Source organism: Cryptomeria japonica, chromosome 1 (assembly GCF_030272615.1).
Source record: "Cryptomeria japonica chromosome 1, Sugi_1.0, whole genome shotgun sequence".
NCBI classification, from domain to species: Eukaryota; Viridiplantae; Streptophyta; class Pinopsida; order Cupressales; family Cupressaceae; genus Cryptomeria; species Cryptomeria japonica.
Genome location: NC_081405.1, coordinates 660,795,481 through 660,823,128, shown reverse-complemented (window position 1 = coordinate 660,823,128; position 27,648 = coordinate 660,795,481). Strand labels below are relative to the sequence as shown.

The window sequence follows — 27,648 nt, the reverse complement described above, 5'->3', positions numbered from 1 at the left end:
AACACACACTAAGTCCAAAAGACGGGAATGTGGTTGAAACATGCATGAAAGATACTCTTGTAAGGGAATGCCCCTAAATATTCTATTATAACCTTTTTATTAATAAACCAATAGTCCATTCTTTGCAACTTGTAAGGTTATTCTCCCAAAAGGATTTTTTCCTAGATAAACTTGTATGTTATGGTATACTCCTTTTGTGGATTCTTTTTTATAATTGTAAGAATTATTGTTTTTACATAACCTCTACTCAAATTTTAATGTAGAAAGTGTATTCTACACCATTGGTTCCTTTGAAATATAATTAGTGTATTTTATGTTGGGACTTTTAAACTTGAATGAAAAGAATATCTTGGACATATTTTGGACATCACAAGTTAAAACTAATAAAACTACCAAGTAAAATAAACCTATTATATTAGCATATCTTTTGAGAGAATAAAACCACAGCTGAAACTATTCTGGCTCCAAAACAGACTTTTCGTACAACGTGATAGCGACGTGTTAGTCAATCGCAACCGTTTATTGCAAAATCGACGGTGTAAAACTCGCCACTAACACGCACCACTAGATAACTAATCAATGTATATTCCCTAAACCAATACAAATACTTACAAATCTAATGTACAATATTAAAAAATATTTATTAGAAAGAAGATCATGAACTCATAAAATATTCGGAGAACAAAATTGCACATTTTCATGACATCTACCAATTCAATTGATTTAATGACATCACTGATGACCAAACATTTAAATTGATATTTGAAGAGTCATAAGGTACAACTCTTAATTAGCTGACATATTAGATTGTGTTGTTATAATAAAAACAGAGCAAAATTTCAAGAAGTCCGACCAAAGGAAACATGACACATAAAATTGCAATTCTGACTTGTACATTTTTATTGACAATCTCACAGAAAAAATAAATGCAATGGGATTAAAAGAAAAGTTAAAATTAAATTAAATTATAGCTTGTTTAACTGTACGTACATGGACAGCGAGCTTGAGGACAATCAATGACAACGTTCATTTATATTATTTTCCTAAATTAAAAATTAAATGAAATTACAGCTTGTCTAAATGGCCGTAAATGGACGGCCTGAGGAAGATCAGAGGCAAATTTCATTTATATTAATTTTTTTTTTAATTGGGAATCATTTCAGATCTATATTTGTACAAGAATTTTTTATTTTTTTTTGGACTGATTTCAGAAATTTGTATTTATCCATAAAGGCGCCCCTGTAACCAAATAATTTAATATTTTGATGTCATGTTATGAATACAATTTTGGTTTATGTTATATATGTTTTCATGGAGAGGACAGGGAAAAAAATACAAACTTAAATATCAATGAAAATTTTTAGTTTGTCTGAGGAAGATCACCAACATGTCTCCATAAAATAAAACAAGTGCTGTAATTAGATTCAGATGCCCTTTAGATTCTTTCGATGCATAAAACGATATTATTGCGGAGATATAAGAAGTAGACAGTAGAAATATAGGGGGCAAGATGATTGCTTAGATTAGATTACTGGGTGTTTGAATTAGGGGGAAGATGATCGCTTAGATTAGATTAGATTAGATTAGTGGGTGTTTGAATTCAGAAAGATGGCAGCTTTAGATTAGATTACATTACTGGGTGTTTGAATTCAGAAAGATGGCAGCTTTAGAAAGGAGGGCAATGAGAAGCCCAAATATGAGAAGCCCGAATATGAGAAGCCCAAATAACAGAATGTGGGGAATGGTAAGTCCAAGTATTTCTTCCATGACAAGTCCATTGGAGATGATAAGTCCATTTGAGAGAAGAGATGTGGAGGATGATGAAGCTGCCTTAAAAATGGCGGCTATTGAGCAGCTGCCAGCATTTAACCGTTTGAGAACTGGTATCATGTTTGAGAGTTTTAGTGAGGATGGCGAAGGGTATCATAAGGAAATTCTCAGGGAAGTTGATGTTCGGAACTTGGGAATCAATGAAAGAAAAAAGTTCATTGAGAAAGTTTTCAAAGTGGTTGAAGAAGACAACGATCAGTTCTTGAGAAAATTGAGAGCTCGTATAGATAGGTAGGTTTTTCAAGCATGGAAACTTTAAGATAACACATGTACAGTGGATGTTGGAATGTAATGCTTAGAAGTAGTGGAGGGGAAGAAATTTATTCTGATTGGGTAGTTAATGTTCACTGCTGGTCGTCAATAAACATTTGATTTATCCCGTACACATGGTCTTTATGATTATCAATTGTTATGAATTATATAAACATATTTGGCTAATCTCTACACAAAATAGTACTGTAATAAAATTTCTAGATTTGCATGTAAATCACAGTATTTTTTGTTTGATTTTTTGTGGTTTTACAGCAATGGAATGTAGATCATGAAGATTTAACTACTGAAAATTTCGTAAAAATCCATTGTAATTTGCAGATTTTAAAATCTGTATAAAATGCTGTTTTGTATAAAGATTAACCACGTCCCACATTTTTTAGTACATAAAGAAGAGTTATATGTGTATCTCAGATTGTCAAAGTGATGCACCGTACTGATAGTGTGCTGGCCCCTGATTACATAAGCTTAGACTGCTCAGTACATAATTGTAGAAATTTGTAATTAAGACAAAAACATATAATTTGGAAGATGATACTGTTCTTATAGTTGACTCTAATTCTCACCCATCTTCTGTTAGATTGTCAACTCCTTTTTAGATTTCCCATATATTTCTGGTTAACAAATGTTTCTGGCAATTTACAGAGTAGGGATGAGGATCCCAACAGTGGAAGTTCGGTTCGAAAATTTGACAGTAAATGCTGAGTGCTTAGTTGGGGGAAGAGCGCTTCCCACACTTCTGAACTCAGCCAAGAACTTCTTGGAGGTGAGCTAAAATTTAGTTAACTGAATCCATCATAGATACTTAGCACAGTTTGCCATCTCTATAGATATTTAGTAATGTCAAAGTGAATGAGAACTAAATCATTATTTCTTTGGAACAATTTTGTAATTTGGGGAAAAAAGAAATTATAATTTTTTTATGAATATATTAAAATTAGGATTGGAAATTGAATGAATGCAGGCCATGTTGGGCATGGTTGGATTGTCACCAACTAAAAAGACAAAATTAACTATTCTGAAGGATGTTAGCGGGATCATAAAGCCATCCAGGTAAATTTAAGAAGATTTTTCAAATTATTACAGCCTGATGTACAGATAGTACTATTCAGATATTTCAACGATTGTGATCAGTCCGGATATCTCTGTTGCAGAATTACTCTGTTATTAGGTCAGCCTGGATCTGGAAAATCTACTCTACTTTTAGCTTTGGCAGGAAGATTGGACAAGGAACTCAAGGTCAGAACAAGTTCTGTTATCCACGTAATTTATAGGAGTTAAATTATACTAGTAATTGGGATATTCTACTTACACAATTATAATAAGTACAGGTGAGTGGTTCCGTAACTTACAATGGGCATTCCCTGGAGGAGTTTGTCCCTCAGAAGACATCTGCCTACATAAGTCAAAATGATCTGCATGTAGGGGTGATGACTGTTAGGGAAACATTGAATTTCTCTGCAAAATGTCAGGGTGTTGGTAGTAAATATGGTATGGAACTAGACATCTCCTAAATTTAGAATCCCCTGCATTTTATCTTTTCAATTATAAGATATAATTATGTTGTATTGATATGTGAATAGAAATGCTCTCCGAGCTGGATATAAGGGAGAAAGAAGCTGGCATTTTGCCAGATGCTGAAGTAGACCTTTTCATGAAAGTGAGCTTTTCATATTCTCTTTTCATAATTTTTGTTATGAATATTTTTTATCAAGTGCATGTAAAATATATTCCAACAGTCTTATCCAAGAACTTGGCATACTAAAGTTGATGAGCATTTCCATATTTTTTAAGGAGGTTTAAGCTTAGTTTTCAATAGCACTTCTATCTACGTTGAGATTGCAGGCTACATCCGTGGAAGATGTCGAAAGTAGCCTTCAAACAGATTATGCTCTGAAGGTGGGTGAACTTTTCAACATGAGATTGCATTGATGGAAACATGAAAAGTAAACATACAATTTATTTGCATGGAAAATTGTTACTGCCAAGTTAAATACGAATATTCTTGTCTGGGAAATCCAAACAGAGAACGGATTTTTAATGAGTAGAGATCATTTAAGTTCCATCTTTTCGTTTTTTTTAATTGGAAAAGCCTATAACTGTTTTACTCTAACAGAAATATCAGTTAAAGAAAAAATATAGTCGACTGTCTTAACTAATTCCAATTTGGAAACAGATTCTTGGTTTGGATATATGTGCAGATACAATAGCAGGAGATGAAATGATTAGGGGAATTTCAGGTGGACAAAAGAAACGTCTAACAACTGGTATGCATAGTGCACTTAATTGTTATTGTTTTCTATAGTTTTGTGTTGAGACTTTAAAAAAAATGTAAATGGTTATTTTGTGTGACTGTAGGCGAGATAATTGTTGGACCAAAAACTACTCTTTTTATGGATGAAATTTCCACAGGCCTGGACAGTTCTACAACGTATCAAATTGTTAAATGTCTGCAGCAATTTTGTTCCCATATGAATGCAACTATTCTCATGTCTTTGCTTCAGCCTGCACCAGAAACATTTGAATTGTTTGACGACATAATACTTCTTTCAGAAGGACAAGTTGTCTACCATGGGGCGAGAAAACATGTACTTGAATTTTTTGAAAGCTGTGGATTCAGATGCCCCGAGAGAAAGGGTGCTGCAGATTTCTTACAGGAGGTAAACCTAAATGTGGAATCTTTGTATAATCAATTTTAACTTACTTTTGTCTAGAATGGTTTTTCTTTTTCGAATTTTTGAATGATTAGTCAAAGTCTATACTCTATAGGCACAGTAACTGGGTTGTGATTTGCAGGTGACTTCAATGAAAGATCAAGAGCAATATTGGGCTGACAGTAGTAAACCATATCGCTATATCTCTGTGAAGGAATTTGCAGATATGTACAAGAGCTTCCGTGTAGGCAGAAGACTCTCCAGAAAATTATCTGTTCTATACGACAAGCTTACTAGCCACAAAAAATCTCTCGTATTTAGTAAACACCTAATTTCTAATATGGAGATCTTCAAAATCTGCCTTGCTAAAGAATGGCTTCTTCTCAAACGCAATGCCCCCATCTACATATTCAAGACTGTACAAGTAAGCCTTTATATGCAATGAGAAGCTCCATATTATAATGAGTCAATCTTCATGTAAATAGGCCTCATCAAAGTTGTTTATTATGCAGATTATTTTCTCAGCATTTGTAGCAACTACAGTATTCTTGAGAACACGAATGCACCAACGAAATGAGGAAGATGCAAATTTATATCTTGGGGCTCTCTTTTTTGCCCTGATTACAAACACGTTCAATGGCATGACTGAGCTTCCATTTACTATTGCCAGATTAGCCGTGTTTTATAAACAACGAGACCTTCTGCTGTATCCTGCATGGGCTTTCTCTCTTTCCTCCTTATTGCTGAGCATTCCAATGTCATTTCTGGAAACAGGTGTTTGGGTTGCCATGACATACTAAGGAATAGGATTTGGTCCTCAAGCTGCTAGGTAGGCTTGGAGATTGCATTAACATTGATTGCAGATGCACTCTCAAGTCTGAACCATTTTCTGTTTACCCATCTTTGTGAGAGTTGATTTTTCAGAATCTTAACATTTCATAGTGTGGCTGACAATGCAGGTTTTTCAGGCAATTCCTTATACTATTTCTGGTACATCAGATGTCATCTTCTCTTTTCAGATTTTTAGCAGGACTTTGTAGAACTACGACAATATCCAATACCGGAGGATCACTCACTTTGCTTGCAGTTTTACTGCTTGGAGGATTCATTATCACCAAAAGTATGTAATCCTTCTCATGTTACATGGTAATCAAACAGGAAAAGATTTGTAGCATCTCATCTCTTTCAACATTTTATTTTGTTCACAGATAGCATTCCCAAGTGGTTGAGATGGGGTTATTGGTGCTCTCCGCTAGTGTATGCACAAAGTTCCCTTGTTTTGAATGAGATGCTTCATCCCAGATGGAATAAAGTAAGTTTCAATAGATAACATATTCAATAGACAACATATTAACAACCAATCTAATTACATATTAAATGTTGTAGCAATTTAGTTGTAAGAATTGCAAACTACCAACTCAAGAGGTGAATTAAACATATAAAGCCGGTGCATTGATTATAATACAGGGGTGTTACTATATACTTACTAGTAATTAAAATAAAGGATTAACTAGTTATTTATTTATTTTCAAATTATTTCCTTGATATTGGGTTTATATTGAATTACAGAGCACAGATTCTTCATCAAACTTGGCTCTTGGTGTACTTGAGAGGCGCAACATCAACCCCAACGAATACTGGTATTGGATAGGAGCTGCTGCTTTGTTGGGGTTTGGTGTACTCTTCAATTTTTTATTCACAATTTCGCTTACATATTTAAATCGTGAGTTCACTCATTCATGTTCTATACTTTTCTTCATTCAATTAAAAATTTGGGCCTTTCTGCATGCTGAGATGATTTTTGTGCTGTGAAGCTCTTGGCAAGCATCAGGTTATAATACCAAAAGAAAAGCTCGCACAAATGTCCGGCGCTGATAATGTTTCACAAAACCCATGGGACCAACCAAAATCTAAAATGGGGCCATCTAAAACACCTCCTACCAAAAATGGAAAGGGCACGAGTAAGAATGTTGCATTGTAAAACTTCAATACTAGAAGATAAGCAATATGTAAGAAATTTAAAGAATCGTTAGAGAAGAAATTACAAAAAGAAAGACTTTTTTCTAGCCTTCTATAGCAGTTATATAAGTCTTCAGTGGTAAAATCTGGTCTCTCCCGCTTTGATCAACAGTGTTTGCTTATGCAGAAGAAATGCAGATGCATCAGATGAACATGAGATCAATCAAGACAGAAATCACTTCAACAGATTTGGATGTCGAAACTGGTGTTTTGAAAAAGCGAGGAATGGTTCTTCCTTTCAAACGACTGGCAATGTCTTTTGTTGGTGTGAATTACTTCGTTGACATGCCTCCGGTATAACCCATGTCTAACTCTTTAACTCCACTTATTAATTTCACAATTATCTGTATTTGCTAATGATTTGAACCCTTAATTTGAGTGTTTATAGGTATCCAAATGTGTGTTGTGTATCCCTAAATTAATGGATAAGATGGTTCAAATTGAATAAACATACCAAAAAAACAGACTTTGAGTAATATTTGAACTTTTGGCATTGAACATTCTGCAGGAAATGAAAGAACAGGGAGAAACAGAGGATAAACTTCAACTACTTCGTAACGTAACAGGGGCGTTTAGGCCAGGTGTTCTCACTGCGTTGATGGGGGTTAGTGGGGCTGGAAAGACGACACTCATGGATGTTTTGGCTGGAAGAAAAACAGGAGGATATATTGACGGGGATATTAGGATCTCTGGATTTCCCAAAAAGCAAGAAACATTTGCTCGAATCTCTGGTTATTGTGAGCAGAATGATATTCACTCTCCACAAGTAACAGTGAGAGAGTCCTTACTATATTCTGCATTTCTTCGTCTTCCAAAAGAAGTTGATAACAACACCAAAACTGTAAGTTACAAACTTAAATTTTGTATTGCCTATTCAAATATTTGGTAGGATTCAGTGCTTTAGCCTTGACTGAATCGACTCATTTGAACTGCCATAGGCCTTTGTAGATGAGGTTATGGAGCTGGTAGAGTTGGATGGTTTAAGGGATGCACTGGTGGGTCTTCCTGGTGTAACTGGTTTGTCAATAGAACAAAGAAAGCGGTTAACAATTGCTGTGGAGCTTGTTGCAAATCCATCTATTATTTTCATGGATGAACCAACTTCAGGACTCGATGCCAGATCAGCAGCCATTGTCATGAGAACTGTACGCAATACAGTTGATACAGGAAGAACCGTTGTCTGTACCATTCACCAGCCTAGCATTGACATTTTTGAATCTTTCGATGAGGTAGAATAAATCTGAAATGATTGCATTTAATGCTTTTTTAATTAATATACTCAGACATTTGTGACTGGTTCATTTTCGGTGCAGTTGCTCCTAATGAAAAGAGGTGGTGAAGTCATCTATGCAGGACCCTTGGGTCAAAACTCTGAAAATGTGGTTGAGTATTTCGAGGTAAGTTCATTATTGTACCACCATTTTTAAAGGGTGTAGGTATTCTGGTTCTAAAAATGTATTGTCTTATATCATAACTTTTGTGTTATATTATAGTGGGGGATAATGGTAGCAGCATTTCTACCGAGCCTCACAGTCATTCTGTGTCTATTCTGCAGTTTTTCTGTCTACATAACATGAAAGTTATCCGTTATACGATAGCATAGTTTTGGAGCCAGATTAGATACATCCATTTTTAAATAGGTGAAGGTTAACTAAAATTAATGTGTTACTAATGTAACTCAAGATATAATCTGGTAGAAGAGAAAATATACTATTGTATAAAAGATTTAACAAAAGGTTAAAATTAGATTAAATTGTAAAATAAGTACAATTTGGAGAAAATATATATCACAATGTAATTTTTCAAGATTTTGAGAGCTAAAATAATATAAATATTTCTATGATAAGTTATATATTATTATATAAATATGCTAGAATTTCAGAAAAAAAAACAAAAAAACAATTGCATTGAGACCTTAAAAATTCAAATTAGGAGGTAGAAATGCGAAGAATTATTTAGATTAATAGAAATCTATTTGTAAGGCCTAGAAATGAATTTGTAGTATATTTAGGCTCTTACAAACACACTGTATCAAAGATAACTTCAAGGTCTTATCTTTTTCAATATGATTTGTTATAGGCTATTCCTGGAGTGCCAAAGATAAAGGATAAGCAAAATCCTGCTACATGGATGTTAGACGTGACCTCTACTAATATGGAGCTTTCTCAAGGGATAGACTTTGCAGAAGACTACAAGAACTCGCCTCTCTATAAGTAAGCACCCGTTCAATTCAAATTAAATTTCTAACCCATGGATTTTCAGTATAATCAAATGACAATGGATTCTTTGATAATGCAGGGCAAATGTATCATTAGCAAAAGAGCTATGTATTCCAACTTCTGGTGCAAAAGATCTTTATTTTCCAATGCAGTTTTCACAATCTTTCTTGGGACAGTTCAAATTTTGTCTGTGGAAGCAAAATTGGTCATATTGGAGAAGTCCAGACTACAATTTCATTAGAATTCTAACATGTTTTGTAGTCTCTGTGTTACTTGGATCTATATTTTGGAAGGTTGGAGAAAAACGGTATGTGCACTGTTTTATAACATATGAAAAAAATAAGTATGTTTATCAAGGTAGTCTAACTCCTCAAGAAATTTCAAAGATATTAATAAGAAATGTGTTTGCATCAGGCATAACAATACAGATATCTTGAATGTCATAGGGGGCTTGTATTGCGCAGTGTTGTTCATAGGAGTATCAAATTGTCAAACAGTACAGCCTATGGTTGCAGTGGAGAGAACAGTTTTCTATAGAGAAAGAGCTGCAGGAATGTATTCTGCAATGCCTTATGCTTTGGCACAGGCATGTAGATTTTCCTGGATTATCTTTATGTTAATACAAAATGTTACACCAAATTCTACTCCTTTTTTTTTGAACATTTCATAATTGAGCAACGCATAGCATTAACAGACATTAGGTTTTCTACAATCTATGAGATAGAAATCAGCTGCTTCTGGAATAGATTGTTTGTAATTTTTTGCATCTATGTTTCAGATCACATTTCGTGATCCATCATCATGCATGCTCTCTAGCTGTTACATCTTGATGATAAATCATCGAATGTGATCCGAAACATTGATGCAAAAAATTACAATCTATTTCAAAAACTGCTAATTTCTAAAACAAAACATTACTAATACTACTTATCTTGGCCACGCAGGTGACCATTGAGATTCCATACACCATTTTCCAGACACTTGTATATTCCATCATACTCTATGGCGTGATAGGTTTCGAATGGACGCTTCACAAGTTCTTGTGGTTTTTCTTCATCAATTTCTTTACATTTCTCTATTTTACCTATTATGGGATGATGGGTGTCTCAATCACACCAAATGCACAAGCGGCTGCAATTGTATCTGGATTTTTCTATGTTCTATTCGCTCTGTTTTCAGGGTTCTACATCACTAGAAAGGTAATCAATAATCTATTTACTATTTCCATCAACTCTTATCTACAAGTAAAATGTTCAATTGATATGAAAAAACAAATACATTCACCCATTCTTGTTGACATTTGATCTTCTGAGATGTCCTATCTCAAAACTAAAGATTTATCTTATGCTTTTATTGGGCATTTAAGATATGACCTCATGAAAAACTTATTGTTTTACTCTGTATTGATGCAGAAACTTCCAAAATGGTGGGTTTGGTACTATTGGGTTTGCCCAATAGCATGGACAGTTTATGGACTCATTATTTCACAGTATGGAGACATCACCCAGCTCATAGAGGTAGATGGGAAGAAGACAGGAACGCCTCTCAATGAGTATTTAGCAGATTATTTTGGATACAATAATGATTTTATGGGTGCTGTAGCTGCAGTGCTTTTGGGCTTCACATTTTTCTTCGCATTTATTTTTGCTTATTGTATAGAAGTCTTGAATTTCCAGCATCGATAAGGAGCAGATTTGAATTCTGAATGTTAGAATCTTACTATCTCTCACTATATGAGCAGCTCCAAAGAGTTTTGCAGTTGCTTCATAAGTTCATTGTGATTATGAAGGCACTAATAAACATGTTTCAACATTCAGGATATCAGACAACTTGCAAAGAGAAGTTAGAATATGAATCATGTGGTGGGCAAGCTTTTCTTATCAATTTTTTAAAAAGAAAATTTTAAATTTATTTCATTTTTATGTAATTTTCAACTATATAGAGAGATTTTGAAATATTAATATTAATTAAGAAAATATAAAAAGTATATATTTGAAAGTTTATAATAGAATATAATTTTTTATTATGTATGATTTAATTAACTTAAATAGATATTGTGAAAATATTAGAAAAAAAATATTATCATTCAGTTAAACACATTTAATTCTATCAAGTGGAGGTAATGAATCTTCTAAGGTACAAGAATTAATCCACCTCAATGTTTTGCTTGAGGGAGTTTCAAGAGCCACCCACCTGTTTTGCTTGAGGGAGTTTCAAGAGCCACCCACCTGTTTTGCTTGAGGGAGTATCAAGATCCACCCACCTGTCTACAGAGTCTTCAATAATAAGAGATATAAAAAAAACCTAACATGTTGGAATGTTAAGTCCAAATTGATTTCTTCTAGGAGTGGTTGAGTCATCTTGGATACTCATCTAGAAGTCATGTTTTGATGCACACTTTTGAGATTGTTGTAACTCTGTAATTCCTGAGAATCAATACGAAAGATATTTTGCCCGTGGTTTTTTACTGGTATATTTTTACCAGGTTTTTCCATGTAAATCTGAGTGTTATACAACTTTGTTTTTCTCTGCAATTTTCTACACTTGTATTTTTCCTTACAACAAAGTGGTTCAAGTTTGAGCTCTTACCAATGTTAACACCAATCTAGAAGGCTTAACAATATCATAATGTAGCGAAGGAGTCAACCTCCATTCGTTGAAGAGGACATGATTGTAACAATCACCCTTGGTTACAAATTTTTGCTTAAAAACATAATTTCATTATACTTTACCAAAATATGGAAATGACAATAAGTCTATATGCCACAAACTTACATTCTTGCACTAAAGGAGTAAGCTCTCTCCATCACATCACATGTCCCTAGACCTATACCTACTCTTTGAGTAACTAATTTGTGGGTCTTTCCTACATATTCATAAGAAAATTAGGGGCTCCATAGTTTACACACACAATAATAGAAAGACTTCATTTTTGCAATTGAGATCAGATCTCTGACCTCGCTTTTGAATCACAACCATTAATTGAGCTTATACTTACAATATAATTCATACACAATAGTTTGGTAACAAGTGTATTGTAGATAGATGTTCGTATGATGCCAATAACAATCTCTTAACACAAAATCACATAGTAAGGTCAACTCATTCATACATCACATATACACATAGTGAATAATTGCCAATAGATAGTGAATGTGACTTTACTACATGCATATTTGCATTACTTGGTTCACTAAAACCTAAGCCCTATATAATAAAGAGACAAAAAGGAAAGGAAAACTAGATAATCGCATATGACACCATGGATCCATCATTTTCTTGGTTCATTGCTAAGTATGAGGACAAGACGAAAATCCCACGATGCTTGAATATAGAAGATTATTTTGAAAATGCCAAAAAATAAAGTCGATGGAGAGTTAAAGTCATTATAGAATGTGAATTGATGGAGAGTGCCTCCTTAATGGGAGAGCACTGATCAAATGTTATGTAGTACCAATTCAACTATCCTTAGTTGCATTTGTAATAATTATGATAATACAATAGTCCTATCAACCTCTTTACTCCATAGCACATGAAGATTCTACCACTTTTCAATATATTCACTTATAATGTGCTCCTCATTTTTATTAATCCCTTGGTTCAAAAATAAATCGATTATTGTATTTCCCTCTCTATAACAATGGTCAATGGAAAAAGACGAAAGATTATCCAAAGTATTCTAGGCATCATTTAGGATGTTTTTTATTCTCTATTTCATAGAGTGCCTTTTTATGAGACAAAGGAAAATTACCAATGAGTCATCTTCAATTATTACATTATCTATGTTGCATGAACTCCCCAGTTGTAATCCAAGTAGTAATAACCCTACCCTTGGTTTTAGTTTCTTTGATGCTACTTTTATCAACGCACCTTTGGAGTCACAAATATCACATCCTACCCTTGAGGGTCCCAAATTCAATTTTCATGTTCTTATTTGAGGGGGGTTCTATTTGATGTTGGAAAGATCTAGGAATGAAGAGTAAGGGCTAGAGATCTTATGAACAAAAAGAGTACTTAATCTTATTGTAGAATTATTTAAAAATTATATTATATTAATAGCTATAGTTTTTCTTTTTTTCTAAATATATGTCCATTATTTTTATGTATATAATCAAATTGAAAATACTTCATTTACTTAAAAACAATATTTTATTCACTTAAAATAATTTTATAATTTCAAAAAATTTATAAAATAAATATAAATTCTAAATATTCTTTTAAACATAATAACATGATAGCTTTAATATCACTATAAAACACTACTATAAAACACTCCTATACATTATTAGTAATTAAATATTCTTATAAATTATTTTCTATAAACTTAAAAAGTTGGAGTCTTACCTTTCTAAAGTGATAAAGACTAATACAGTTTGTAATACTTAAAAATCAACCCTATTTTACACATATCACAACTAAACAAATCAAGCCCAATTAATTGACATAAAATTCATTGAATATTTCTACATCTCATTAGTTTACATCATTTTGAAATTCAAAACAAAAATGCATTGTAGTTTCTTTCTTCCTACAATAGCCCAAATTCAATGACACAATTTTGTACTTTTACCCTACTATAGCTCAAATTTAGACTAAATGGTACACATGTAGACAACTAATTATAGGATTAGATTTTCAACCATTTTCACACCTAGGGCTATAATTTAGCGATTTTTTTTTCTTATTTTTGGATAGTTGACAAAAAGAAAATTCATTAACTTAGAGTCCTAATTTGAAGGACTTTGAAGCATATATAAGATATTTAATAAATAATTAGTGTATCCATTAAATTATCTCTTAGGGCTACAAATTGGCAAGATTCTTGGAGATTTCTTGGGAAGTTTAATCTAGGTCTTAGTAATCTACAATAAATATTTTATAATGATTGGATTTATCTTGTATGATTTATTACAAAATTATTTCTACCAAGTTCACCCCTAAGGTTACGAATCAATGAAATTCTGGATTATTTTTTTTAAAGTGAGATTTTCAAAATAAGAAGAGAAAAAATAATAAGAAAAACAAGATCAAAAGCAAGAATAAAAATAATAAGTAGCAAAAGAACAAGAACGATAAGTAACAAAGAAAATGAAGAATAAACTTAAGAACCCAAAGAAAATGAAGACAGAATAAAAAATGAAGATGAAGATTTTATGCAAAAGCATCTACAACAAATTATCATTGAGGACAACATGTTTGTAATTTGAGCAAGGAATGTTATGCTCAAATCCTATAATATGTATTTGGTAATGAGTAGAACGTGGCTTGTGGCTACCTTATGTTACATAATCATTACTATAATCATATATAGGTATTTAGGTGATCCTAGGGTTATTGCTAAGTATCTAAGTTGGCTCGAGTGGCAACCAAGGTATAGTTAGGTATATTTAGAAGTTAGTAGCTAATTATCATCATGTTGAGCATCCTGCTCTTATTGAAAACTATTGGAGGTATCCCACTCGAAGTGGGTTAGGATGTAGCCCCCTTGAAGTGGCATATTCAATAAATTTTCATTACGTTTCCTATTATATTCTTCTATTGTAGAAGTAGCTTTATTACAAACAAACTATAAATAATTACAAATTTAATACAACATTCAATAAATATTTATTAGAAAGGTCATCAATTCATGACATATTTTGAAAATAAAATTGCACATTTTCTCAGGATTGATAATTTCTAACAACTAATTTGATAGCAATGACATCAACAAATGCATAAATTATGAACATGGTTGAATTAACTTTTTAAAACAAATTCTTAAATAACAGAAAATGACTCAAATTCGTCACTACACAATAAAATATTTTAAAATTTAAAAAATGTGAATAAAATTATTTATTAAAAAAATTGTTTGAAAATGTAAAGCTATACAAAACATATCACGCGATTCATAAAATATTTAAATTAAGTTTGAAAGCTTTTAGGATTCAAATCTTATTTAGGTGAAACTGAGATAGAATAAACAAATGCAGTGGGACTAAATGAAAGTCAGTCTTAAAATGTTCAGAGAAGAATATTGCAACAAATAAATTTGATTGATCAAAATTATAAATAGAATTATTTATTAAAAAAATATATTTTAAAATGGAGCTCTGTAAAACAGATGAGTCGATAAAACATTTAAAGTAATCTTGAAAGGTCTTTGGATTCAAATCTTGTTTAGGCAAGGAGATTAAAAACAAGTCAATCTTAAAATGTTTAAAATTTAACAGTATAACAACAAAATTAATTTGATTGATAAAAATTTGAATAAAATTATTTATTAAAATATGTATTTCAAAATGAATTATATAAAATACATCACTTATAAAACATTCAAAGTTTGTTTGAAAGATCTTGGACTCCAACTCTTGTTTAGGTGAAACCGAGACAAAAAAAAAACAAATGCAATAAAGTTATACTAACAAATTAATTTGATCGATAAAAATTATGAATAAAATTATTTCCTAGTGATTGCACTACGATGTTCAATGGGTATGGCGAATAGAAAAGGAAGGTCAGCCAGAAGAAAAAAAAAAGTCTATTCTTTGCATACATTTATGTAGTACATGACCTATCAATACAGAAAGATCTCAATGAAGAAGAGAGATAGAGAGGGGAACATTGTGTGTGTGTGTGTGTGTGTGTGTGTGTGTGTGTGTGAGAGAGAGAGAGAGAGAGAGAGAGAGAGAGAGAGAGAGAGAGAGAGAGAGAGAGAGAGAGAGAGAGAGAGAGAGAGAGAGAGAGAGAGAGAGAGAGAGAGAGAGAGAGAGAGAGAGAGAGAGAGAGAGTTGGATAGATAACAAGGTAGAGATAGATGGAGATATGAAAGAAGAAATATGGAGAGATAGAGCTAGAGAGACACAGATAGATATAGGAAGAATGTGAGGGAGATAAAGAGAGGCTTTTATAGAGATTGAGGGGGAGAGAGGAAGACAAAAATAGAGGGAGAGAGGAAGAGAGATAGATAAAGAGACGTAAAGGGAGAGATAAAGATAGAGAGGGATATATGGAGATATATAGAGGAAGGAGGAGAGGGAAAGGAAGAGATAGACAAATATGGATGGTGAGATAGAGGAATGGAGTGGTAGATATATAAGGAGTTATAGAGAGGGAGAGAGGGAGAGAGGGAGAGAAAATAGAGATAAATTGAGAGATAGACAAATAGATAGTAGAGATAAAAAATAGAGATGGATAGAGGGAGAGGGGGGAGAGATAGAGAGGAATAACATATAGAGGTAAAGAGACGGATATATGAAGAGAGTGAGAGAGATGGGATGAGTAAGAAAGAAAGAGATAATGAGACATAGAGAGGGAGATGAGAAGATAGGGATATAGGGGGAAAGGGTGAGTAAGAAAGGAGGTGATAGAGACAAGTAATAGAGAGGGAGATAGACAAGGATAGAGAGCGGGGGAGGGATAGAGAGATAAAAGTTCAAAATATAATTAATCTACAATAATCAAATTTTAATAAATGAAAATAATTATAAGTTGAACTACTTCTAATAGATTTTATTTATTATTGAAATTTCACAAAATAGACATAAATAATTAAAAGTATTTCAAATTTAAACCCAAATTTAAAACTAAAATAGAGTAAACAAAAATAATTTAGAATGAATAAAATTAATGATAAATAAAAATAATCTTAGTATATAATAAGCTTCTTCATTTAATAAACAATTAAATAAAAATAGTACTGTTTATGATTTACTAGAATTTAAATAGAGAAAAAAACATCTATAAAATTATAATTAATATCAAACAATATTAACATTAATGGAAAGGTAAACTCAATATGAGTAATAAATAAAGACGAAAATCCCACAATGCTTGAATATTGAAGATTATTTTGAAAATACCAAAAAGTAAAGTCGGTAGAGAGTTAAAGTCATTATAGAATGTGAATTGATGGAGAGTACCTCCTTAATGGGAGAGAACTGATCAAATGTTATGTAGTACCAATTCAACTATCCTTAGTTGCACTTGTAATAATTATGATAATACAATATTCTTGTCAACCTCTTTACTCCATAGCCCATGAAGATTCTACCACTTTTCAATATATTCACTTATAATGTGCTCCTCATTTTTATTAATCCCTTGGTTAAAAAATAAATCAATTATTGTATTTCCCTCTCTATAACAATGGTCGATGGAGAAAGATGAAAGATTATCCAAAGTATTATAGGCATCACTTAGGATGTTTTTATCATCTAGCTCATAGAGTGTCTTTTTATGAGACAAATGACAATTACCAATGAATCATCTTCAATTATTGCATTATCTATGTTGCATGAACTCCCCAATTGTAATCCAGGTTGTAATACCCCTACACTTGGTTTTAGCTTCTTTGATGCTACTTTTATCAATGCACCTTTGGAGTCACAAATATCACATCCTACCCTTGAGGGTCCCAAATTCAATTTTCATGTTCTTATTTGAGGGGTGTTCTATTTAATGTTGGAAAGATCTAGAAATGAAGAGTAAGGGCTAGAGATCTTATGAACAAAAAGAGTACTTAATTTTATTGTAGAATTATTTAAAAATTATATTATCTTAATAGCTATAGTTTTTCTTTTTTCTAAATATATGTCCATTATTTTTTTGTATATAATCAAATTGAAACTACTTCATTTACTTAAAAAAATATTTTATTCACTTAAAATTATTTTATAATTTCAAAAAATTTATAAAATAAATATAAATTATAAATATTCTTTTAAATATAATAACATGATAGCTTTAATATCACTATAAAACACTCCTATACATTATTAGTAATTAAAGATTAATTCAAATTATTTTCTATAAACTTAAAAAGTTGGAGTCTTACCTTTCTAAAGTGATAAAGACTAATATAGTTTGTAATACTTAAAAATCAGCCCTATTTTACACATATCACAACTAACCAAATCAAGCTGAATTAATTGACTACATAAATCAAGCTTTTAATACATGTGTACATTTGTATTGGTATGTGAAAGGCTAAAGATTGTAATTTATGGCGTACATTGGAGGAGTTCAATTTCTTAGAGTTGTAAGTTGCAGATTCATTCAGTGAGTTTGGAGTAGGTCTGGAATTTGATGACCACCCTCCACCCTTATCTGTCATGTGAAATTTTTATGATGGTTTGATCATTTTGATGTTTAAAATATTAATTGTCAAAATAAATATAAAATTTGAAAATAATGATAAATTAGTGATATATGCAAATATCTTAAATTTACTGAGTTTCTAAATTCACATAAAATATTATTCAATTTTTTATATTGTCGAAAAAATAATCAATTTTAACTATTATGACAAGTTTCTTAGTTCATATAAAAAATAGAAACTATTTTAAAAATTCATACTAAAATATTTTTAAATTTAAAATGTTTAATCACATCTTCTCTTTTGAAAATATTCTAAATTAGTTTGTATTTTTATTATAAATATTATAAAATAATGAATAAATATTATATTATATTTACCTATAATAAATAAGCTTATATTATATTTATAAATAAGCTTATAAAATAATGTATAAATATTATATTATATTTACCTATAATGGCAATGCCAAAAGGTGACTGAGATGTTGTACAAAGGATAAAAGAACTATAAGCTTTCTATTGGCAACAAGAGCATGGATATCTTGGAGGAGTTGATTGTGAAGATCATAGCACTAACTATGGAAGGTAAAAAGACTTTCAGAGACCGAAAATCTTCTGAGATCGCGGTCCATATCTTTCTTAAAGGCAAGGAGGGGAAGAAGCTCGTTAAAAAATCAAATGGTGGATACCAGGTAAAGTGCCTAAAACCCCTCTAAGCTGGTGTGGTTAAAGTCTTGATGCAATACTTTACTTTGGGGAGGCGATTTACCACTATTTAAGAATATTATTTTTCATTGCTAAATCAATTTAGACAAACAAATTGTATCCTTTCCTTTTACCTCTTGCCCTCACTGGAAGCTAGTATTAAAGAGCATAACAAAAATAATTGAAACCATGTTCTTAACGAGGGTTTGATCCTTCTAATAATGGAACACTTCAAACTTCAAAGCCCTCCCATCTTCCCCAAAGGGTAAAGGCCATGACAAATCCCCTATGCAATCAGAGAACATGGGATCTAGGATGAAATCGAGATGGATATAGAGGATGAAGAAGATAGATCCTCGGATGAGGATTGGGAAATAGAGGATGGTGTTTCTTCATAATATAAAAAAGATAGTGTTTCTTCAGAGGAGAGAAATGGTAAATTCACCCTTAGGGATAAAAAAGGTTGATTCATTAGGCACAATCCCTTGCATTTTTTGTTCTACTATCATTTATTGAAGATTTCCCCTAAGGAAATTATGAGGCATGTGCACATCATTGCATCAGAGAGTTTTTTAGTGGTGAATCTTCGCCAATTTGTGAATTCCGCGTATTTTTGCAATTTTTTTTTTGAGGAAATGGCAAATAGTCTATGGCAACATAGTGGTCAAATCGCTCAAAATTTTGGGGTTAACGGTACACTGTATTCTGGCTTCACCATTGACCACACACCGTTCGACGTGCATGCCTGCAATATTCGCCTGGAATCATTCGAACGTGGGTATTAGATCACCTCCGTTATTCGCCAGAAATAGTAAAATGACCACATACCCAGGACCTAATTCGCCAACAGTAAATTAAATGTTCATTGCACGCGTCGGCCAAATTCGCCAATAACAATTAAAACATTATAAGCATTTGAGGACCCATTTCGCCCTGCTTAAATCAAGATGCATTTTGAAACGTCCGCTCAATTCGCCAAAAATGCAACCATGGATTGATATAAATACACTCTTTCTTACAATTTGTTCATGTCTGATTAGTAAATTTGGGAGCTCTCGATTCGCATTCCGCAATTTGAGTTGTAACGTCAAAGTTCATTATAGGGCAGAGGGCCAGAGTTACAATCCTACAATCCTGAATACCCAACTGAGAATGAAGATGAACCTATTAGTACTAGTCAGTTTCTGGATCTTGAGCCTATTTGGGATATAGAAGCCTCGCACTGAGTCACTGAAGTGAATTAGTACTCAATTTATAGGTATTTATACTACAGTTCTTGAGTCATATTACAATTTGTAATACTATAGTTGTCATTGATGATTTTTGATATTGTATTCCTTGAATTTGTCAATCAGAATGGATACTTATTTCATATTTTAAATTGTAAATTTGAATTATTAGTAAACAATTGAATTATTAGTAAATTGGTTCCACATTATGTTGAACATGAAATGCAACAATTTGTGTCACAAGATCCATAAAATTATTCATATTTCATAATTGTTAGAACCTTTCTACTGTTCTACATTAAATGTTTAACATGATGTTCATGGAGATTAGGGTTTTGTGTTTCTTTTTTGTCTTAGTTGGCTAGTAAACCGAAGTTGTCGTGTGTTGAAAATCTAAGTTGTCCTCTCTTTATTTGTCCATGTCAATATCAAGTGTGGTCAAACGGTTGGTCAGACAATAAGACATGTTTAATGTTTCATCTCTAACTCGTAGATAAATTTTATGTTTAACAATTTAAGTGGTGATTTAGCGAGTGTTGGTTTGGGTTTAAATCGTGAGGTCTCTAGTTTTTTGGGTGTTAGCATTTTATGTTAGCAAGCTCGAGATTGTTAATGAAATTACTTTGGTCGCGAGGTCTCGAATTGGTTTGATGTCTTGCATTATAGCCGCAAGAGTTAGCGATTAAGTCATTAATGGTCTGTTTGCCACTACTCGCGCCTGTTTATGAAGGTAATACTAATTAACATAAAACAACAATTTTTGTTGGTACTCGCTGGGTCACTGCAGTCAAGAGATAAATAGTTTTGAGATTTTATGGTTTATGGTTATCGCTAGCTCGCAAGTCCTTTATCATCAAGTCAATTTAATTTGCGAGCTTGCAAGTACTAGGAGATTTTAGTTGTCACTACCTCGCAAGATGTTTTGCACTTGACCATTTTATGTTGTGAGGTTGCGACTGGGTGTGATTTTATGTTATCGCAAGGTCGCGAGGTGTTCGTGGTTAAGTCATTTTAATTTACGATCATGCGATGTGGTTGGTATCACAACCTAGTTGGTTTCATCGCTTGCTCGCAGGTTTTGAAGTTGTTTAGCATTTTATGTTGTGATCTGGCGATAGGTAAGTTTTGGTCTGATTTTTTGGTCATTGCATGCTTGTGGGTTTGTAAGTCTTAAGTCAAAAAGTGTTACGAGCATATGATGGTGGTTAAGTGTCTTGTTGTCACGGGATCACAAGGGTTTAAGTCAAGTTAGGTTTTGAGTTGCGAGCTTGGGATGAAATAAGTTGTTTTGTTAGATTTGTAGTGGTTGCCAGCTCGCAGGTAAAGAAAGAATATTACAAATGTTGTTGCGAGGTTGCGACTGAAGGGCTTGATGAAGATCAATGGCTGTCTCTCACTCGTGCGATTCTTTGAGGATTCGTAAAAGGGTTTGCGAGCTTGCGATTAAGAGGATTTGGTAGCATTGTCAGTAACTCGCCAGTTACTTTCCAAATTGTTATAACTGGTTGCGAGTGTACGATTAAAGATGGGGATTGACATGTGGACTTGTTTGCCAGGTTCTGTAAAAGTTTTGCCACGTGTTTTAATGACTTAATATCTTGTAATCATCAATTTATTTTTTTATAGTTTGAAAATAGCTTGAAATCGCCAATATTTTATTTTTATGGTTTGAAAATAGGTTGAAATCGCCAATATTTTTTTTTAATGGTTTGAAAATAGCTTAAAATCGCTTAAGACCAATTGAATTTGGTATTTTTTTAATGGTTTGAAAATAGCTTAAGACCAATTGAATTTGGAGGTAGAGACTAGTATCAATCTAGATCCTTCCCTTTGAAAGAAGTGGTGAACAACCTTAATGCAATATTTTTCTCTTTCATGTGGTGCACTATACACACAACAACAACATATTGCAAGTGTTTTGTTGGTGTCGTGAAATCCTCTCCCGTGAAATTCAAGAGAACTTTTAGAGAATTGGTGGGAATAGGATCCTACACAATTGGAGGAGTAAGAGGAATGAGTAGACTACCATTATTCCATGCCACAAAATTTCTAGGCAATATTGGAGCAACAATCTGAGCTTGTGCTTGGTTTGGAAGCTTTCAATGGAGTAGTAGTATTCCTAGATTTTGTATTGTATGTGACTTTGTGATGGGACTTTGCCTCATAAACCTACTTATAATCAAGAATTGAAGTGGTTCAACAAGACATGCCAGAAAGGAACTCTTGATCTCAAAAGTTAATGCTTATGAGAGACAACCTTGGGAAGTTTTGTGGATGTGAAATTGATATGATATTCATAGAATAGCCTCAAAAATTTTAGAAGTTGACTCTTCAATTCAAGGAGAATAAAGATCTGTATGAAAATAAACTAATATATAGAAATTCACTAGAACATCATAATGATTTATCGATCATAAACCATAATATAGCTTCAACTTCGTAAAAAACTACGGAAGTTTGAAAGAGTAGACACATGATCTAAAAATATGTATATAAATGATATAATTAAAAACTATATTTAAGCTAATTGCAATAGTAGAAATTTTAATACCATAATAGAAGACAAAGAGCATCAATTCATTTCACTAAACAAAGATAAATACATGTTCGCAGAAGTCATTCATGCACAATATCATGTATTCAGTCTTTCTCTTTGGCCAAAATAAAATGCTAAGGTGAGAGAGATACCAAAAAAAAAAAACAATCATTATTCCTTCTTCATTGTTCTTTTGAATAACAATGGTGAACCCTTAAAATATCTCCCAAAACTTGGCTTAAATAGAAAAACCCACTCCCCTTTTGGAAACCAAGGGAACAAAACACATAATCCCACTTCTCATGTTGGTGTCATCATCATGACAACAATTGAAACAACCTAATCATGCAATAATATTAGCTCCTTCTCCCATGGTGGTGGCGCCATGTTCACCCCGTGAACTTTTTATTGAAACTATCAGCTGAGTTGATAGCTAAATCCTTCAATGGTGTCCCCTTATGAACAATAGGGAATCATGAGCTGACACATGAAGATGGAAACTCTTTCAAAGGTCGAATACTAAAGAATTGCTTCTATTAATGCCTTGAGCGAGAGCTTTTTCCAAAATATTGTAAATATTAAAAAAAAAATCTATGTACTAGATATAATGTTATTTATTTGAAAAATAGAAAGCAAGGAAAATAATTTTGTTTTAATTTTTTTTTGTGATGCTTACTCAATCTCCTATCTTTTTTATTGTTAGTCTTTAAATATATTTTAAAAATTAAAAAAAATTAAAACATTAAGAAAATTAATAGACATAAACTTCATTGAATATTTCTACATCTCATTAGTTTACATCATTTTGAAATTCAAAACAAAAATGCATTGTAGTTTTTTTCTTCCTACAATAGCCCAAATTCAATGACATAAGTTTGTACGTTTACCCTACTATAGCTCAAATTTAGACTAAATGGCACAAATGTAGACAACTAATTATAGGATTAGATTTTCAACCATTTTCACACCTAGGGCTATAATTTAGCGATTTTTTTTTCTTATTTTTGGATAGTTGACAAAAACAAAATTCATTAACTTACAGTCCTAATTTGAAGGACTTTGAAGCATATATAAGATATTTAATAAATAATTAGTGTATCCATTAAATTATCTCTCAGGGCTACAAATTGGCAAGATTCTTAGAGATTTCTTGGGAAGTTTTATCTAGGTCTTAGTAATTTACAATAAAACATTTATAATGATTGGATTTATCTTGTATGATTTATTACAAATTTATTTCTTGTTTAGGCAATGATATTAAACAAAAGTCAATCTTAAAATGTTTAAAATTTAATAGTATAACAACAAAATTAATTTTATTGATAAAAAATTGAATAAAATTATTATTAAAATATATATTTTAAAATGAACTATATAAAATAAATCACTCATAAAACATTTAAAGTTTGTTTGGAATATCTTGGACTCCAACTCTTGTTTAGGTGAAACAGAGTCAGAAAAAACAAATGCAATAAAATTAAACTAAAAAAATAATTTGATGGATAAAAATCATGAATAAAATTATTCACTAGCGATTGCATTATGGTGTTCAATGGGTACGCTGAATAGACAAGGAAGGTCAATTAGAAGAAGAAAAAGGTCTATTTTTTGCATACATTTGTGTAGTACATGACCTGTCAATGAATCTAAGATCTCAATGAAGAAGAGAGATAGAGAGGGGAACATTGTGTGTGTGTGTGTGTGTGTGTGTGTGTGTGTGTGTGTGTGTGTGAGAGAGAGAGAGAGAGAGAGAGAGAGAGAGAGAGAGAGAGAGAGAGAGAGAGAGAGAGAGAGAGAGAGAGAGAGAGAGTTGGATAGATAACAAGGTAGAGATAGATGGAGATATGAAAGAAGAAATATGAAGAGATAGAGCTAGAGAGACACAAAGAGATATAGGTGTAAAGATCTAGGAAGAATGTGAGGGAGATGAAGGGGGATATTTCTAGAGATTTAGGGGGAGAGAGGAAGAGAGATAGATAAAGAGAGGTAAAGGGAGAGATAAAGATAGACAGTGATATATGGAGATATATAGAGGAAGGAGGAGAGGGAAAGGAAGAGACAGACAAATATGGATGGTGAGATAGAGGAATGGAGTGGTAGATATATAAGGAGTTATAGAGAGGGAGAGAGGAAGTGAAAATAAAGATAAATTGAGAGATAGACAAATAGATAGTAGAGATAAAAAATAGAGATGGATAGAGGGAGAGGGGGGAGAGATAGAGAATAATGATGTCTAGAGGTAAAGAGACAGATATATGAAGAGAGTGAGAGAGATGGGATGAGTAAGAAAGAAAGAGATAATGATATATAAAGAGTGAGATGAGAAGATAGGGATAGAGGGGGAAAGGGTGAGTAAGAAAGGAGGTGATAGAGACAAGTAATAGCGAGGGAGATAGACAAGGATAGAGAGAGGGGGGAGAGAGAGAGAGATAAAAGTTCAAAATATAATTAATCTACAATAATCAAATTTTAATAAAATGAAAATAATTATAAGTTGAACTACTTCTAATAGCTTTTATTTGTTATTGAAATTTCACAAAATAGACACAAATAATTAAAAGTATCAAATTTAAACCCAAATTTAAAACTAAAATAGAGTAAACAAAAGTAATTTAGAATGAATAAAACTAATGATAAATAAAAATAACCTTAGTATATAATAAGTTTTTTAATTTAATAAACAATTAAATAAAAATAGTACTATTTATGATTTACTAGAATTTAAATAGAAATAAAACATGTATAAAATTATAATTAGTATCAAACAATATTAACATTAATGGAAAGGTAAACTCAATATGAGTAATAAATAAAAGTTAAGGTCTTAACCAAAACATAGATGAGAGTAGTGAACAATCTAGCAAACCTAACAAATATAATATTAAAAATATAAATATATAATTTTATAATAATATTATATTTTAACACCTTATTCCTTATTTATGAAGGTGACATTGTAATAGTGATGATAGTGGCATACGTAAGACTATTTAAAAAATATATTTAACAATTTAAATAATAAATCCTAAAATGTTTTTTTTTTTTTTTTTTTTGATAAAAGTGGATGGCCCACTGAAATTATATTAAATCTAAGTTATATTTTTTTTACATGGTGTCTGGTTAAATGAGCACTGAAGGGAAAGAACCAGTAAGAAAACCCTTCAGTATTGCTCAAGAAAACATAAGCCTATCTACCCATTACAATAGCCCATAGGCAACCCAAATACAACCCCTGATTACATTATCAGTTGCATTAAATATAAAGGAAGCTTTGAAAAGCTTGTAGGAACCAGTGAACCAATGGAGAAGATATCATCCCAAAAATGAAACCACCATATTTTAAGCAAAAACAGTGCCAGCACCCAAAAAACCAATCTACCTATGCACCACATGAATCCAAGGCCCTGCAGAGAACAAAACACACAGCCAAAAGAGAACCAAGAAAAAGCAATCCTGACAACATAAAAATGGTTTGCATACATATGCCTATCTATATAAGTAGTAGAGGAGGATGGAGAAAATCTTCAGGAAACAGGGTGAAACAAATCCATAAAATAGTCCAAAGTAAAATCCATATCATTAGCAACATGATAAGGAACCATCTACACCACCAAACAAACTACACTTTCCAATTCCTCAGAAAAAGCCACCAACCACCAACTTTGCCAAAAAAACTCCAAATAATGCAAAGCATTGCGTAACAGAGAAAAAAGAGCAGAAGAATGAATGCCATACTTGAATACCTATCTGGAACATAACAGAGAAGAGGATAAGCATTGTATGATTACCTTGTCATCATAAGAGAAAATGCCCAGCAAGAAACCTCATAACAAAAGATGGAAAATTCCTCATAGCTTACAATAGGCCCAATCATTAAAGCAAATGCCTAAACAACAGGGCACCCACAGAGCATAATGATTCATCAAAAGGATCAGATCACAAAATGTGAAAACAAAAGCTCATGGCAAGGTCACCCAAATCTATCCGCAAGGAGAAATGATTACCAAAAACGCAGAGCATCAAAGCATTATACCAAAATTCATCCATGAAAGATAATGAGTAACATAGAATATCCGATGCCAAATCAATCCCCAAGAAGTCCAAAGACAACCAAGGTATCCATCTGCCACGTTGCTAAACCCATAAACCCATCATGTAGCTTCATGGGACAAAACAATGCCAAGCAAAAAACCAATAATTACCAAAACTGCCAGCCGGACATAAGGCATCCCTTCTCTGACCAATTGGAAACATAATTGCACAAGACCCAAAATGATCTCACCCATATTAATTGCCAACCAACATGCCACAAAGCTAAAAGATAAAGAAAGACCAAAAGGCAATCTCCAAAGTACCAAAAGAAGAACGAGAATATCCATCAATAGGGGTATCCATAATATTAAAAAATGTAGCCATAGAACAAACATGAGAATCGACCCAACCCCTATTCACTATCAAAAAGTGCCAGTTGGGCCTAAATTGCCCCTCCATCCTCCATACTTAATAAGGTGCTACTACCAGGAATAGCTAGAACAGAGATGTTGTCATAAGGCAAGACAACATCCCCCCTATAGCCATACAAGGAAGTAAACTCCCCATAAAGCAAGGAGATGGGGGTGGCCAAGAAAACAAAAGGTAGATCAATCCAAAAAAATAGAAACCACACCAAACTCCTTTCTTAATGAGGAGATTCTCCCAATAAATGTCAATAACAATGATATTGCTCCAAAGGCCAACACCCTCATTATAGGCACTTACGAAAGAACAACCACAACAAGAAAGGGGAATGAAGGAAGTTTCTGAATGAAAGGACTATTTAAGATAGAAGTTTCATGTAGGAGATAGGAAAGTCCGAAGGGGCAAGTTCTATATAATCAACACCTTCACTAACAACCTTGTTTGCAAAAAAATCCGTGAAAACATTAATCTCTCTAAAACAATGTGAAATCGAGAAAGTGGAAAAACCATTAAGTTGGAGGAGAATGTGCTCCAAAAAATACTGCAAGTGCCAAGAGAGACACTTTTTGCTAGAAACCACCTGAAAGACCAGCATTGAATCACCTTCAATAACAATATCCTTGATGTTTAGAGAATGAGCAAGATCA

The 27,648-nt window shown here is 32.5% G+C and overlaps 1 pseudogene; it reads left to right on the top strand.

Moving 5' to 3' along the window:
• Nucleotides 1-1,657: 1,657 nt before the first annotated feature.
• Nucleotides 1,658-10,677, top strand: LOC131050461 (ABC transporter G family member 29-like; annotated as a pseudogene).
• The last annotated feature ends 16,971 nt before the right edge of the window (nucleotides 10,678-27,648 follow it).